We start from the raw sequence: 18,019 nt of genomic DNA on the forward strand, positions 1-18,019 counted from the left end.
GCACATCCTCCAGGGTCCTTGGGAATCTACAAGGTCTAACTGGTGATTGAAACCGGGGATGGGGGGGCTGATAGGAAGCTCTTCTCCTGGTTCCTTCCAGCACTGCATATATGCATTAGTGTCTGTGGGCTCCCCGGATGTAGTACCGCTTTTGGCCATCGCTTCTTGTTTACTTTCTTAGAAAAAGTGGAAAGTTATTGCCTTGAAAGTTCATTTCTTCTTACCCAAGAAAGATGATAAATATTTCCTCCAAAAGTCATGAACATAAATGTTCATATGTGCTTTATTCATAATAATAAAAAACTGAAGACAACTTACATGGTCATCAAGAATGGAGAAGTAAGTACTGATATACTCATGGTATATACCACTGATGATATATCTCACACATGGATGAATCTTGCAGTCTTTATGTTGAGCGAAAAAAAGAAAAGGCATAAAAAATGTTTCATGATTTGACCCAGAGGGAGGATAAAGGGAGGAGGGAGGTGGGAGGGGGGTTCAGGAGGGGGAACTTATGTAAACCTGGGGCAAATTCATATCAATGTATGGCAAAACCAACCAATATAATATTGTAAAATAAAAAAAAAAAGAAATAGTAACATAAAAAAAAATAATAAAAAAAAAAAACATGGTGATAGATGTTACAAAAATAGCTACCCATTGGTAGGGTGGGGAAGGTTAAATACTGACTGGGATGATACATACAGAAAATTTCTGGGTGTTCTGCTAAATTTTGATGTGGGTGGATGTACCCACAGTTGCATACATTGATATATGTAAAATTTCACAGAGCTACACTAAGATTAGTTCATTTCATGTTAAGTCTCCATAAAAAATAAAATGAGAGAGTGAAATAGGGAGGAAGGGAGAGGGGAGATACGAAGGGAGAGAGGAAAAGACTAAGAGGAGAAAAATTGGAGAAATTCAATACTAACATTTTTACCTTGTCTTTATCTATTAGGTTCTATTTATCCTATAAGAAAAAAATTCTAAATGGAAGTAACCAGACAAATCACCCTTTTTAAAAAAAATCGAAGTTTTTTTTTTTTTTTTTTCAATTTACAATGTGTTAGTTTCTGGTATACAGCACAGTGATTCAAATATATATGTCTCTATATTCTTTTCTGTCATGATTTATCATAGGATATTGAATATAATTCCCAGTGTTATACAGTAGGACATTGTTTATCCATTCTATATGTAATAATTTGCATCTGCTAATCCCAAACTTCTGATCCATCCCTCCCCAACTCTCCTTCCCCTTGGTAACCACAAGTCTGTTCTTTATGTCTGAGTTTGTTTCTGTTTCATAGATAAGTTCATTTGTGTCATGTATTAGATTCCATATATACATGTGTGTATATATAATGTATAAATATACATGTATATATCACATATATGATGTATATATACATGTATATAGATATATGATGTCATATGGTATTTGTCTCTCTTTCTGATTTACTTCACTTAGTACGATAATCTCCAAGTCCATCCATATAGTTACAAATGGCATTATTTCATTCTTTTTCTTTAATAACTGAGTAGTATTTTATTGTATATATGTACTGCATCTTTATCGATTCATCTGTTAATGGACATTAAGATTGTTTCCATATCTTGGCTACTGTAAGTAGTGCTGCTATGAACACTGGGATGCATGTATCTTTTCTAATCATAATTTTGTCTGGATATATGCCTAGAAGTGGAATGGCTAGATCATATGGTAACTCTATCTTTAGTGTTTTGAAGAACTTCCATACCATTTTCCATAGTGGCTGCACCAACTTACATTCCTACCACCCGTAAGAAGGTTCCCTTTTCTCCACACCTGCTCCGGTATTATTTGTAGACATTTTGGTGATGGCCATTCTGACCAGAGTGAGGTGGTACCTCATTGTAGTTTTGATTTACATTCTCCAATAATTAGCAATGTAGAGCATATTTTCCTGTGCCTATTGGCCATCTATATTAGACAAATTATCTTAATCCTGTGATCCTTAATCCTATATTAATCTGAAAAAGAAACTGGGGACTTAGGTCTGTGTGGAAAGATGGAATGCTGTACAATTGCTGGAAGTTGCTGATTTCTTTACCACACACCCTGTCCAGGATTAGAGCTGCTGTTTTCCACTTTTCCATGTATTGATATCCTTTCTGTCACAAAATTTAATCTAATCAAATCTGGAACCAGCACAGGTGTGATAATCTATTCTGCTAAGATAGACTTCAGTGTTGGCTGTGCTGTGGTTGAAAACCCAAACCCACCCACGGGGAAGCGTCTCTAAAAAAGTCCCGAGACTCTTCCAGAAATGCTGTGCTCTCACCGAGACTCTTCCAGAAATGCTGTGCTCTCACCAGGCATCTCATACAGATTACTTTCTTGTGTAATTAGGGCATTGTCACAAGACACTCTGACACGTTCTCTAAAATCAATTTTTCTGTCAAACCAAAGCACTACATACACAATGAAAATAATTCAACAATGCTTTCAAAGTAAGTACAATATTTCATCAAGTCTGTAAATGGCAAATGTTGGCAAGGATGTAGAGAAAAGGGAAACCTTGTCTGCTGTTGGTGGGAATGTAAATTGGGACATCCACTATGGATAAATGTATGAGGATGCCTTAAAAAGCTAAAAATAAAGCTATCATATACCAGGAACCCCCTTTTTGGGTATATATTTGGAAAAGTTAAAAACTTAATTTGAAAAGATACATGCACTCCAATGTTCATAGCAATACTATTTACAATAGCAAAAACACAAAAACAATGTATGCCCATCAATATATATCAGTTCAGTTCAGTCACTCAGTCATGTCCGACTCTTTGTGACCCCATGGACCACAGCACGCCAGGCTTCCCTGTCCATCACCAACTCCGGGAATTTACTCAAACTCATCTCCATTGAGTCGGTGATGCCACCCAACCATCTCATCCTCTGTCGTCCCCTTCTCCTCCTGCGTTCAATCTTTCCCAGCACCAGGGTCTTTCCATACAAAGGAATAATATTCAGTCATTGAAAATAATTAAATTCTGTCATTTGCAACAATGTGGATGAACCTAGGGAATATTATGCTTAGTGAAATAAGTGAGACAAAGACAGACACTGTATGATATCACACATAGAATTTAAAAAATAATGCAAAGGGGTATATATGCCAAAAAAATAGATCCACAGATATAGAAACCAAACTTGCAGTTACCAAAGGAAGTGGGTGAGGGACAAATTAGGGGTATGGGTAACAGATACACACTACTATATGTAAAATAGATAAGCAACAAGGATTTGTATAGCTCAGGGAAATACCATGCCTATATTCATTATAATAACCTATAATGAAATGTAACCTGCAAAATTACTGAATTACCATGTATTAGAAAAGACCCTGATGCTGGGGAAGATTGAAGGCATGAGGAGAAGAGGATGAGATGGTTGGACGGCATCACTGACTCAATGGACTGGGTTTGCGCAAGCTCTGGAGAGGTGGTGAAGGACAGGGAAGCCAGGCGTGCCTCAGTCCATGGGGTCTCAAAGGGGCAGACACAACTGAGGGACTGAACAACAGCAGCCATGCTGTACACATGAAACTATTGTAAATCAACACTGCAACAAAAATTTTACATTTTGTTTCTCACTCACCTACTTTCCCTTTTTTTTTTTTTTGTTAACGTCTATGGGGTCACACATCAGAGAAGGCAATGGAAAGCCACTCCAGTACTCTTGCCTAGAAAATCCCATGGACGGGGGAGCCTGGTGGGTTGCAGTCCATGGGGTCGCTACGAGTCTGACGTGGCTGAGCGACTTCACTTTCACTTTTCACTTTCACACATTGGAGAAGGAAATGGCAACCCACTCCAGTGTTCTTGCCTGGAGAATCCCAGGGACGGGGGAGCCTGGTGGGCTTCCGTCTATGGGGTCACGCAGAGTCGGACACGACTGGAGTGACTTAGCAGCAGCAGCAATGTTATACTATTTTTTATTTTTAAAAATTGTGTGCAGGACTTCCTTGGTGGTCCAGTGGTTAAGAATCTGCCCTCCAATGAAGGGGACATGGGCTCGATCCCCGGTCAGGGAACCAAATCCTACATGCCGTGGGGCAACTAAGCCCATGCACTACAACTCCTGAAGCCTGCATGCCACAACTAAGGCCAGACACAGCCAAAAAAAAAAAAAAAAAAAAAAATTCTGGGCACATTTCAATGCATACATTTATCGAATTGATCTAGACTAGGGAATGTGAGGGGATTTCTCTGTGTCACTCAGCTACATTTTATTTGGCTGAATGGAATGTGAAATATATCATGTTCATAGCAAAAAGAGTCCAGAGAACATAATGCAAAAGGAGAACCTTTTCAAGGGATCGAGTCAGGCAGGCTTGGTAGAAAGGCAAAGAGTTAGAAAAATGCACTTGCTGGCACAAGGAAATCAAGTTGGGAGGAGTCTGGGAGGCTTCATCACAGCTAGGGTTGACCAGGCAATGGCAGGCTTGCTGGTCTCTGAGTCATGGGCCAACTCCAGACACAGGACTGATCCACACATTTCATGCAGAGTCCCAACAGCAGATACACTGCTGACCTTTCTGGTTTACGACTCTTACACTAAAGTCATCCAGATTTTTATTTCATGACTCAAAATGACTTTGGTGTTTTTAATTTCCAACTACTGCCACTCAGCTTTTCAGAGCTGATATAATCCCTGTGGACAAGTTCAGACACATATGCACTTTGTATCACTTGTGAGGCTTTGGCCCCAAATCCCGATAGAGTTCTCTGATTTTAACCCTGTGAGCCACGTGGAGCCACAAGGAGCTTTCCTGGTGGTCAGGACACAGAAGAGTCTATGGACACCATGGGAGAAACCAAGTGCCATGACTCTCAGTACACCTACTCGTCCTGTGCTTACCATCCAGTTTTAGCATTAGAGATTTTAACACTATGATTTTGAAAAATAGTAAACCCAAGGCAGCAAAGAGAATTGCATCTCTCCTTAAGATTTCAAAATCACTGGTTCTGTTCTTCACAGCCCAGTACATCTAAGAAAGTGTGACACCTTCCGTAGCAAAGGAGACTTGTGCCACTTTAGTCAGTGAATCCAAGAGGTTGAGAGAAGAGAGACAGGACCAATCAAAACAGGTGAATCCTCAAAGATAGTCTTTAACACAAGGACATTTTGAGTGCATCATCAGAACTCTAAGCTTAGATTCAGCCCAGTAACACCAGTCCCCACCTCTTAGTCCTTTATGCTGTAACTATGCTGACTTTTAATCAGTTTCACCATCTGAAGAGTGTCTTCAGTATCAGTTCAGTTCAGTCACTCAGGCTTGTCCAACTCTTTGCGATCCCATGGACTGCAGCACGCATCAACTCCTAGAGTTTACTCAAACTCGTGTCTGTCGAGTCGAGTCAGTGATGCCATCCAACCGCCTCATCCTCTGTCTTCCCCTTCTCCTCCTGACTTCAATCTTTCCCAGCATCAGGGTCTTTTCAAATGAGTCATTTCTTCGGATCAGGTGGCCAAAGTATTGGAGTTTGAGCTTCAGCATTAGTCCTTCCAATGAATATTCAGGACTGATTTCCTTTAGGATAAGCTTCCCTGGTGGCTCAGAGGTTAAAGAGTCTGCCTGCAATGTGGGAGACCTGGGTTTGATCCCTGGGTCGGGAAGATCCCCTGGAGAAGGAAATGGCAACCCACTCCAGTATTCTTGCCTGGAGAATCCCATGGACGGTGGAGGAGCCTGATGGGCTACAGTCCATGGGGTCGCAAAGAGTCGGACACGACTGAGCGAATTCACTTCACTTCACTTCACTTCCTTTAGGATGGACTGGTTGGATCTCCTTGCAGTCAAAGGGACTCTTGCATCTTCTCCAACACCATAGTACAAAAGCATCAGTTCTTCAGTGCTCAGTTTTCTTTATAGTCCAACTCTCACATCCATATATGACTACTGGAAAAACCATAGCTTTGACTAGATGAAATTTTGTTGGCAAAGCAATGTCTCTGCTTTTTAATATGCTATCTAGGTTGGTCATAACTCTTCTTCCAAAGAGCAAGCATCTTTTAATTTCATGGCTGCAGTCACCATCTGCAGTGATTTTGGAGTCCCCCAAAATAAAATCTCTCACTATTTCCATTGTTTCCCCATTTATTTGCCATGAAGTGATGAGACTGGATGCCATGATCTTCATTTTCTGAATGTTGAGTTTTCAGCCAACTTTTTCGCTCTCCTCTTTCACTTTCATCAAGAGGCTCTTTAGTTCTTCTTTGCTTCCTGCCATAAAGGTGGTGTCATCTGCGTATCTGAGGTTATTGATATTTCTCCTGGCAATCTTGATTCCGGCTTGTGCTTCATCCAGCCCAGCATTTCTCATGATATACTCTGCATTTAAGTTAAATAAACAGGGTGACAGTATACAGCCTTGACGTACTCCTTTCCTGATTTGGAACCAGTCTGTTGTTCCATGTCTGATTCTAACTGTTGCATCTTGACCTGCATACAGATTTCTTAGGAGGCAGGTCAGGTGGTCTGGTATTCCCATGTCTTTAAGAATTTTCCACAGTTTGTTGTGATCCATACAGTCAAAGGCTTTGGCATAGTCAATGAAGCAGAAGTAGATGTTTTTCTGGAACTCTTGCTGTTTCGATGACCCAGCGGATGTTGGCAATTTGATCTCTGGTTCCTCTGCCTTTTCTAAATCCAGCTTGAACGTCTGGAAGTTCACAGTTCATGTACAGTCGAAGCTGGCTTAGAGAATTTTGAGCATTACTTTGCTAGCGTGTGAGATGAGTGCAATTGTGTGGTAGTTTGAACATTCTTTGGCATTGCTTTTCTTTGGGATTGGAATGAAAACTGACCTTTTCCAGTATTTCCTCATAGTCTTTACTATGGAGAACCATAATTTATCAAATAGGTGACTAGACAGGTAGGTAGACAGAGAAATATGTAGATAGATAGATAGAAAGAGAATCTTAGGAGAAATCAGAAGGGTCCTTTTTCCCTGGAGAAAAGAGAGGAGAGAAGGTATGGATGAGAACAGGACCCTTGATCAGGGAGGTCAGATGGGATGGAGGGTATCTCATGTGGACGGCCCTCATCCATGACAACTTTGCAAGTGACTTCCTCTTTTTGAAAGACTTTTTACAAATTAATTGCCTAAATAAGAAGTAGCCAGAGGTGACCCATGTGTCTCAGACCCAGTGACTCTGACATAAAAAATAAGTCACCACGTGATGCAGCGAGCTCTGTAATACACATGTGCTTTGAGAAATCATATGAATAATTGTCTGAGCTCTGACACTATTGAAATGTGATCTAAAAGTCCAAACAGGAGGAAAGCTTTCTAGGATGCTTCCTTGTTGCACTCTGACATTGTGATAAAATTTAACTGCTTTGCATGGGTGGCATGGAATGTTAGAAGACCTGCCCTCTGGTTGGGAGACACGTCTGTCTACTGTCTGTTGTTGCTTTCTTACAGTATCATCGTGTTTCCATCAAATCAGTGATACAGATTGCGGAATTCCAGACTGGAGAAATAAAAAAGATATTTGAAGGTGTCTGGGCATCCGTATTTGTCATTTCCAGGCAGGCAGCATTTCATTTATTTTCAGAAAGAAGTGGCAAAACTCAGGCAGTGACTCCGTGGAGCTGTTTTCCAGGGTGTGACATGTGATTTTCACTTGCTGAGATCTCTTTCCTGTCTCATCATCAGAGATTTGCTTGAGGGACTCCTGCACTGCCAACATGAGGTGAACCTTTCTTTCCTGCCTGCCTTCAGTTCAGGAGAAACCCTTCATGCTGCAGGAAGAAGGCTAATCTAATTCCCACTGTTCCCGACCCTGGTATATCACTGTCAGAGGGAGGCCTGAGGACACGGTCATTGAGCCTGTGCCTCAGAATCAGTTACAAGGCATTTGGAAGGCATGGCCCCTGCCCCAGGGCTGCTTGGCTGAGTGTCTGCATCCATCAGACACTACGGGACTCCTCTCTTTCCCAGGGAGCTTCCAGGCCATCTGATACGGTCTAAATGAGGACTAAGGGCCTGGTCACATCTGTTCGTCTAGACAGCTGAAAGCCAGGGCTGTTCCCTCTCTTTCAGCATATGTGAGTAAAGATACTGCAACTTAGCTTTCATGGACAATGACTTTTAAAGGAACATGGTGTACATTCTCTGGTTTGGTGGGAACCTGCAGTCTTTAGGGGCTATTCAGCCACCCTGAATGTAAAAGAAATTGAGAGTAAATTTTGTAATTTATTTCCTGAGGTCCATGAATTTACTTAGACTTGGCTGATGTTACATGGCCACTCGGTGGCAGAGTGGAAATTTAAACCCAGTCCACTGACCTCTAGCGGCTTTGTTTTTCTACTCTACCATCTTACCTTTTGTGGTAAGAGAATGAATTCTCTGAAGGTTTTCAACTTGAAAGAAGGCAGGATAGCAACTAGGGAGAAAAGCACTAGGCCACTTCTAGTCTCTAGCCTTTGTTGCATATGTGTTCATGTCTCCCCAGTGAGAACAGTGTCTTTGGATGTTGAACACTTCAGGAATTTTTGGACACATCTGGTCAGAGAATTAGTAAGTTAATGACCCTTGAGGAAACAAGCACCAACCTTGTGAGCTGTCCCAGAAGTGGGATTGGCCCCATGTCCAATCTCTCAGCCGGTCTCCCTTTAAATAGGAGAGGACAGTTCTTGGTTCAACGTCACAGCCTGTTACAGACTGTAGGGTGCTGGTTCTTGGCTCAGCCCTCTCTCTGTTGTGATGAGCTGCCTAGGGGAGGAAACTGTTGGCCACATCTGGCCAACTGCCTTGGGGCCAAGACTTTACCTCCATCCATTCACCAGGAGACTTTTCAGTGGTGCCTCCCACGTGAAGTGTCTCAGGACAGTGCACAGTTTACACTCCAGTACCCAACACTGTCAGCTTACACACTCAGAGCCTGGTCTGCAAAGGCAGGACTGCTGATGTGGATGTCAGATGGCAGAAGATTGAACTAGAAAGCCAGTGTGGTGAGGGGGCTCTCAAACCCAGAACAAATAAAGGATTGTTGGGGGAAGGAAGGCAGTACGTGATGGGAGGTGATCATAGGTATCTGACACATGGAAAATCCACCCCCCGAGGGCAGCTCTGGGTGCAGGTGGGACTCACATAACTGGGTTAATGGGATCCACTGTAGGAGAAAGGACATATTTGAGCAAACCTTCTGGGAGCCAGAGGGAAGTCGTGCAATTACATCATCAGGGCAGTGTGAGTGGAGCTGAGAGCACTGGGGGGCATGCTGAGGGGCTGGACCCCGAGCCCCCATCCACAGGAGACCCTGGGCCTTTCTCTTCTTTTTCCCACTGCTGCGAGGGAAGGTGTTCAGGGAGGCTGTGATGGCAGCTTGCACCTGTTAGGGAGCTGCTAATCCCTTTTTTCCGTAGCTTTGATAGCTAATACCACACTCCAGTCTAAATTACTCAAGCTGAATGTGAATAGTTCAGGGGCCAGAAACAGATATTTCTACCTGGGTGGAAGCTCTGCTGCAGGCCATGGGACAACTGAAGGACTTACTGCTCTGGGAAGCAAAGCTGAACCAATAGGGTGGGGGTGGGGGTGGGATAAGTAGGTGAGGGGGGGTGGGCTATGCAGAGCATCTCTTTCAAATCTGGTGAGTCACTGGGTTTGCTTGAAGGGTCTCTGCAAGGAAAATCAAACAACTCCATTGGAAATTGAGAAAAGTCAAAGCTGCAGAAAGAGCCATCTAGAAGCCTGCCTAAGAGTGTCAATCCAATGGAGCTCTCTGATAGAGAAGGGACAAGAGTAACCATAGCAACAGCATGCATAACAGGCCTAGCCAGCAGTCAGTCAGGCTTGTCATTTGGTCATGGTCTCAGCACATGGGATGGGATTCAGCTGGTTGACTTTTGAACACGAACTCTTAAAGCAAAATGCCATGCAGCAAGTTCGAGAAAAGATTTTGTGTGAAATCAACGAGAAACCTGCTTTCTAAATTTAATAGTAGTAGTAGTAAACTTCTTAATTAGGGGTCAAGTTTAATTTTGTTGTTGGTGCTGTTTAGTCGCTCAGTGGTGTCCGTCTCATTTGCAACCTCATGGACAGTAGTCTGCCAGGCTCCTCTGTCTGTGGGATTTTCCAGGCAAGAATACTGGAGTGGGTTGTTATTTCCTTCTCCAGGAGATCTCACAAACCCAGGATTGGACCCTCATCTCCGGTGTGGCAGGCAGATTCTTCACTGCTGAGCCACCTGGGAAGCCTATCAAGTTTAATTTAGCAGTACTAAATTTCTCCTTAAATATAATCCAGAAGATAACCCATATGCTTCTTCTGAGATGGAGACATAACATAGAGGATACAATTTAGACATAAGATACTACTATTTAGGAGACTTTCCTACTGTTGAGGGCAAAGACTGGAAGATTGCCTGAGAGAAGCGGCTAGCCCTTTATACACACAGTGGGCTGTGCTGTCTGGAAATGCTGGCCACGGGTCTGCCCTGGGATCGGACGGGAGTCCAGTCATCACGCAGGCCTCTCCAGGGGATCCAGAGATGGGCTGTGGCCCTGGAACACACATAGGTAGGGAGGGACGGGTGAGGCCCTGGGTTTGTGAATGAGCTAAGATCCCACTTGATGATTCAAACTGAATGACTGCCGGGGGGGATTCACAGTGATGAGTGTGCGGGCAGGAAACCAGGCCCACTGGGAACATGTCTTTCAGTCCAGTTCCTGACGGCGGGGAGGAAAAGAGGAGAGTGGCACAGTTCACTGGGAGCAGCAGCCCCCTCACCTCTGTGCTTTCCACCCCAGCCACACACCGGAGTGAAACGTGAGTGAAAGATGAGTTTGTGCAGAGTTCAGTTCTATAACACGATGCCCGCCAACCCCGCATTCTCTCTCCGTATCTCTGTTCCGGCCTTAGCCTCTCTCTCCTTCTCTCTGTCCCTTCCCCCTTTCTGTCTCTCTCTCTCTCCGTATCTGTAGAATTTTTCTCTGGTCCATGTCTCTCATGAACTGTACCCAGCCTGTAACTGGGTAGAGTCTTTAACTGGTACCCTTTTTGCTCCTGGAAGGAAGGCTTCTGGGATTCAAGGTCCTGGATGGTTCATCCTACCCACAGATGTCTTTGTTCAAATTTTCTATGTTTCTTTATGAGTTTTTATGATTCTTCTTTTTCTCTGGAGTCTGCTAAGGGACTGATAGATGGCAGAGGCCTCTGCAGGTGATGAACCCAGCCACCTCAATTGTGGTTCCTGCTGACACTTGCTGGCTCAGGGCATCCATGCCTTGGGGATGTAATAAAGAAATAAGAGAAGTGATGGAAATGGAGGGAAGACCAGGCGGGTCATGGAGGACTGTGCAGGAAGGGCCCTGGGTCATGCTGGACACACTAACTAACTGGGCAGAGAAGGAAACCGCTAATCCAAGGACAAGCACTGCATGTGGGCAGCCGAACCAGAAACTGGGTCTTCTGGTTTCAATCAGGAAACAATTAAACACATAAACAAATAAGATTATTTCAGACAGTGGCTGGCCCAACAAGGAAAATAAAGCCAGGAGGAGTGATAGGACCTAGGCGACTCCTTTAAGGAGTAGAATGTGAAGGAGCAGCCAGTGATGAACAGGTATGGAGAGGAGACATTCTGGCCATGGCAAGACCTGGTGCTCACACTCCGAGGAGCGGGTGCTGTGTCTCTAAGTGCTGGAGACCTGGAGTGGGGTGAAACTGGGGACTTGAGAGCAGAAGGGGTCCCTGATTCTAGCTGTGGGCCACAGCACAGATCAGGAAATGCTCCATTTTTGTCTCAGTCAGCTCGCTTTGAGGCGGGTCTGAGCCCCTCACCCCAGATCCACTAAAATGATAGAAGCTGGAGATGCAGCACACACTTCCACTCCTGTCCCATGTCATGTTTGCATCCCCTCAGTGGACCCCAAATGGCGCTAGGGACCCTGAAGGATACTGCGCCTCTCACTGGGCTGGGCACTAGCGTAGGGAGATGAGGGATCCAGCAGTTCCCAGGCTGTGGTCCATGCTTGGGCTGGGCTCTGTGAGTCCTGTGTAACCTGAGGGCTGTCCATGCCCATGGAAAAGTAAGAAAGGACTCTACCAAATCTGTCCACCTTTGGGTGGTATCCCAGCACCTGCATGAGGGGCACTGAAATGCTCTCCCTGAACGTGTAGTCAGTGAGGGCCAGTCCTTGATTGCAAGATTTTTAAAGATGTTGAGTTTCTCAAGCCATTCCACACCCTCCATGGATGGTGGTGCCCTTCAATTCAGAATGGTGGAAACCTGAAGACGTTACTGGTGTTGGTCTTGGTGGTCCCAGCTCCCGCTCGGCAAAGGGCTGGTGACTCAGAAACAGCCTTTGGACAAGGAGAGAAATAGAGAGAGACAGAGAGGCGAAGGAGAGAGAGGGAGAGAGGAAGAAAGATCACACTGAGCTGTGTTCTCCCTCAGAAAGTACCTGGCATGCTGGAGGCGGCTCCAGGGCCAATATTTGGAAGCTATAAATAAGGTCTGTGTGAATCATGGGAATGCTGAGCTCGGGGAGCTGGAGTGGAGGGGGAGTGGACTGAGTGCTCTTCCCAGGGCAGGTATCCTCCCTTCAGGAATAATTCGGACAGGAGGAGGGGCTCATGGGGACACACACGGTGAAGTCAGACATGAAAGTCCTTTGTAGCTTAGACTCTCTGAGCCTGATCGGTGCAATATGTCTGACTTAACCAGAGGGAGACTGAGCACAGGTGGAGGCACTAACCTCCACGGTGGATCCCTCATGGTTGTGCTGGTAATGCCAATGTCCTTGTCCGTCAGCGCCAAGACCATCCCCTTCTGCAGTAACCAGAACCGCTGCTCACGCCCCGTCTGCACCAGGCCGCCCAGCCACACTGTTCCATTCACCCCAGGCAGCCACACTGCTCCATTCAGCCTACGCCTCAGAAGGACATCACACACACAACTAGCAGGTGTGAAAGGAGACGGAGGTAGGGGAGGAGGCAATGTGTGCTCAGTTTTCCTCAGATTGGGTGTCCGTACCCTGCATCCGCTGAAGCTCCAATACTTTGGCCACCTCATGCGAAGAGCTGCCTCACTGGAAAAGACCCTGCTGCTGGGAGGGATTGGGGGCAGGAGGAAAAGGGGACGCCAGAGGATGAGATGGCTGGATGGCATCACTGACTCGATGGACGTGGGTTTGGGTGGACTCCGGAAGTTGGTGATGGACAGGGAGGCCTGCTGTGCTGCGATTCATGGGGTCGCAAAGAGTCGGACACGACTGAGCGCCTGAACTGAACTGAACTGAACTGACTCTGTGTCCCTGGGCTGTATTCAGCCTCCACCTCTTTTCCTAATAGAGTTCTGTGTGAAGAGCCATGCCACCACCTTGGCTGCATATATATACCTGGCTTGGTCTTCCACATGGACACTTGGGGGAGGAACAGGGGCTAACTGGAGAGGGGAGTGGGCAGAGTTGGTGGGATGGATCTGGTGAGCCTGTCTGTCCCACTGAGGACCTCGGACCTTCTTCAGTGGACAGAAAAGCAGAGGACTGATGGGACTAGATGTCTGTCCTTGTCCTGGGTCGGTGCGGGGTGGGGCGGTGGGGGTGGGGTGGGGTGGTTAGCTTGTTCTAGATCCCAGAGCAGGGGCAGGAATTCAGATGGGTCCCACCGTACCTCGTCCCTTTCAGGACCCCTTTTCCTTTCTTGGGCAATGATGGAATTACCCAGGGAGTGTGCTCAAAATGCTGAGTCTCAGGCCCCCACCAGCCGTCCTGAAATGGACTGTGCAGGAAGAGGCTTGGGAACCTTCATTTTAACAACCTGTTCGTGGTTGGGATGTCATGAAGGCTTGTGCTCTACAACATTGCCCTGGGGAAGCTCAGGTATTTTGGAACTCTCAGCCAGATGCCAGAGTGTCTGAACCTCATTTACCTAAATCCTTCTCCAGATTAACTCATTTGTGGCTGTTTTCCATCACTGGCTTCTTTGAGTCCCAAACAGAAAAAACCCTGCTAGTTCCTGGCCCATCCTCTGTCCAGCAGATGGCAGTCTCTGACCAGGAATCTCATGGACCAGCCACCATGGGAAACCGCTTCCTCAAAAGAACAGTTTTCCTGGGAATGTCCAAGAAAACCCAAATTAGACAACATTCTATATTATTCCCTAAGGACAACTTGTCTAATGAAGGGGAAATACTTTCTCTCACACAACTGAATGTGGATACATTTCTTTGGTTTCTGCCAAACGAACATGATGACCTTTGATGCCAAATTCCTCATGATCTCTCAGGGCACGCACGCCTACTCTCAAAGAAGATCATCTCAGGAACATTTTATTCAAAGTCACCTAGGTGATAAAGTTATCTAAGGCATGGCTTCTCCCGGTTCACCTTGATTTTTATCTTGTCATTTTCTAAGAAAATAGAAAAAGGCACTGTGTCTTTGGTTACTGGGACGACTCTGATTGGGTCTGCCAGGTGGGGAGTGGGTTGGGTTACTTTCCTAAGAGAAAACAAAGACCTCCAGTGAATGTGCTCTCAGCTGCTGCAGAATCTTGGGACTAGGGGTAGGGGTAGCGTAGAGGTGGGAGAGGGAAGGACAGGGGTGAGGGAGCTGTGAGAGCCAGCTTTCACTGGTTTCTTTAGCCGGGAGGAAGGAAGAAAGAAAGGGTCATCTTTCTCCACCTACCAGGTTCTTCCGTGGATCTTAGGGAAGATCCCTCCTCACCCCTCCTGCCCGCTCCCTCCCCTCCTATCCCCTTCTCCACCCCAATCTCACTCATGTTCTATGTGTACGTTTCTGTGGGGCTGCAGTGGGAGCCAGGCTCTGTGATTCTGCAGTAGCAGCAGGGAAGGACTGGTTCCATGAGAATGTTCCTTAGTAAGAACGGTGGGTTCACATCATTCATTCTCCCTACGTGAGTGCATCCTGAGTGGCTTCAGTCCTGTCTGACTCTTTGCGACCCCATGGACTCTAGCCTGCCAGATTTCTCTGTCCATGGGATTTTCCAGGCAAGAATACTGGAGTGGGTTGCCATGGCCTCCTCCAGGGGATCTTTCTGACTCAGGGATTGAACCTGCATCTCTTAAGTCTCCTGCACTGGCAGACGGGTGCTTAAAACTCTCGCCACCTGGGAAGCCCATTCTCCCCATAGTTGGGGTTTAAATGTTCTGGTGTCTGTGCTGAGTGAGGGGCACCCTCTGACGAAGTGAGTGTGGTGGCACCAGCCCTGGAAACACCTGTTTAAAGGAAAGGAAACAGCCTGTTTATTTCACCCAAGACCCACGGTCTAGGGAAGCCATGACTGGCCTGTCTTGCTTCCATGCTGGGAGATGTATGTAGCGGCAGGATTTCTCAAATCTCAGAGAGAGCCTCAGAAGCTCCACAGGCTCTCTCCACACTCAGAAGAATAGGTCAAGTTTTTTAGATGATAAGACATCCTCAGGGTTTCCCAGGTGGCTCAGCAGTAAAGAATCCACCTGTCAGTACAGGAGATGCTGGTTCAATCCCTGTGTCTGGAAGATCCCCTGGAGAAGCAAATGGCAACCCACTCCAGTATTCTTGCCTGGGAAATCCCATGGACAGAGGAGCCTGGTGGGCTATAGTCCATGGGGTCGTGAAAAAGTTGCACATGACTTAGCAACTCAACAATAACAACAAGATGTCCTCCATCTTGGTTCCTAGCCCCTCACTCAACTCAAACCTCTTAACTAAAATTGTCTGATCCAAGCAGCACACTCACTCAGCACCCATTCTGCTCTCATTGCCCAGTCCTGATTTTCAAATATTCCCCATGAGAAACACAACTAGAGGTCTTCCTCACCCGCAGGACCCTGGTGTCCCTGTTCTATTTTCACGACAAGCACCTTGCTTCTTGTGCAAGGATGCAAAACCAGGTCTGCTCCAGCCCATTTCTCTCTCTTTTGTCGTTGCTTCCTTCTGCTCAGCTACTGTCACATTATGTACATTTTCCTTGTCTTTTTGGTCTCTGGTGTGTCTGTGTTTTGTTTTGTGCTGTTGAACTGGTTTCCCCTCCTTGGATGAACAATTCCTCAGGGCAAGGGTGCCTCTGCCTTTGAGACCCCCAACTGCAGTAGTTCTGGTTCGCCTGGGCTTCCCTAGATGGGAGGGGACAACTGGCTCTGCCTCTCTCGTGGTCCCTATCAGTATTCAGTGAGCCTTCAGTTCAGTTCAGTCGCTCAGTTGTGTCCAACTCTTTGTGACCCCATGGACTACAGCACGCCAGGCCTCCCTGTCTGTCACCAACTCCTGGAGTTTACCCAAACTCACATTCGTTGAGTCGGTGATGCCATCCAACCATCTCATCCTCTGTTGTCCCCTTCTTCTCCTGCCATCTATCTTTCCCAGCATCAGGGTCTTTTCAAATGAGTCAACTCTTTGCATCAGGTGGCCAAAGTATTGGAGTTTCAGCTTCAACATCAATCCTTCTAATGAATACTCAGGACTGTTCTCCTTTAGGATGGACTGGTTGGATCTTCTTGCAGTCCAAGGGACCCTCAAGAGTCTTCTCTAGCACCACAGTTCAAAAGCATCAATACTTCAGCGCTCAGCTTTCTTTATAGTCCAACTCTCATATCCATACATGATTACTGGAAAAGCCATAGCCTAAACAGTCAGTGACCCTAAATAAGCAAAAAAGCACAGACCTCCCACCCCCAGACAAAGCCCACGGGGAGATGAGCAGGAACAGGGAATGAGAGAGAAAGCTGCTTCTGCTTTGCCCTCCCCACTCCCTGTGTTTATGAGGGGTGCTTGCTCAGGTCTAGATGAGTACTGGACAAGAGTCCAGCTGACATGCCGGTGTAGGCTGCATCCTCATGGAGTCCAGGCTGCCCTAACACTGCTGTGTGTGGTCCTGCGGTTCAGAACCTGAAAGTCTGCACAGTGGAGCAGACTTCCACAGCGAACACGTGGAGCGTGCTTTGGAGACTGGGCTACCCTGAGGGAAAGCTACTTCCTTGGGGATCCTCAGGCTTCACGTGTAAAGTGGGCAGGATTGTGCATATTTTACAAAGGCATGTGGATCATAGCAGTGCATCTGAGTCTGCAACATAGAAACACACATCAAAACATCATATAACTTCCCTCCTTAAATTTTGCAGCACAAGTGGATGAAGCTCCTCATCCACCATCAGACTGACTGGGAGGTGCTCTAGAGGATGGGACTTCCACCTGTGCACTTACAATGAAGCAGAAATTATAGGAAATACAGTGGTCCACAAACTTTGATTTGAGGCATATCTAAAATTGAGCCTTCCCCAGTGGTGCTAGTGCTAAAAAATCCACCTGCCAATGCAGGAGACATAAGAGATGTGGGTTTGCTCCCTGGGTTGGGAAGATCCCCTGGAGGAGGGCATGGCAACCCACTCCAGGATTCTTGCCTGGAGAATCCCATGGACGGAGGAGACTGGCGGGCTACAGTCCATAAGGTCTCAAAGAGTTGGACACGACTGAAGTGGCTTAGTGCACTCACACACACACACCCACAACTAAAATTACACATCTCAATTGTGTGGTCCTTGGCTGTAGTAGGTTTGTATGTGTAAACTTAAATGTGGCCCCTATTACTCCTGTTGAAAGCAGCAGACAGATGAAAAAGCTCTGGGTTCTGGATCAAGTTAAGATGAAGTCATTAGGGTGGGTCATTAATCCAATGTGACTGTGTCCTTATAAAAAGGAGATGATAAAAGGACAAGGGGAGAACTTGGCCTTCTGAAAGCCAAGGAGAGAAGCTTGGAACTGATCCTTCATGGTGTTTGAGGAAGTGTGATTCTGCTTGATTTCAAACTTCTGGTCTCTGAAACAGTGATACAGTATATGTCTCCTGTTTAAGCCACCCAGTCTGTGGTCTTTTGTTATGGCAGCTCCAGCAGATGAATGTGCTGTGTTTACCTGAATGACCTTGACTATGAGTTCTCAGTGTATGAGGGATTTGACTGCATAAGATATAATCACAGCTCGAGGCGGTAAGTACTGGAAAGATACCTTCTGTGAAG

The sequence above is a fragment of the Moschus berezovskii genome, chromosome 3, assembly GCF_049115385.1.
Source record: "Moschus berezovskii isolate FMDL1 chromosome 3, NW_MosBer_1.0, whole genome shotgun sequence".
NCBI classification, from domain to species: domain Eukaryota; kingdom Metazoa; phylum Chordata; class Mammalia; order Artiodactyla; family Moschidae; genus Moschus; species Moschus berezovskii.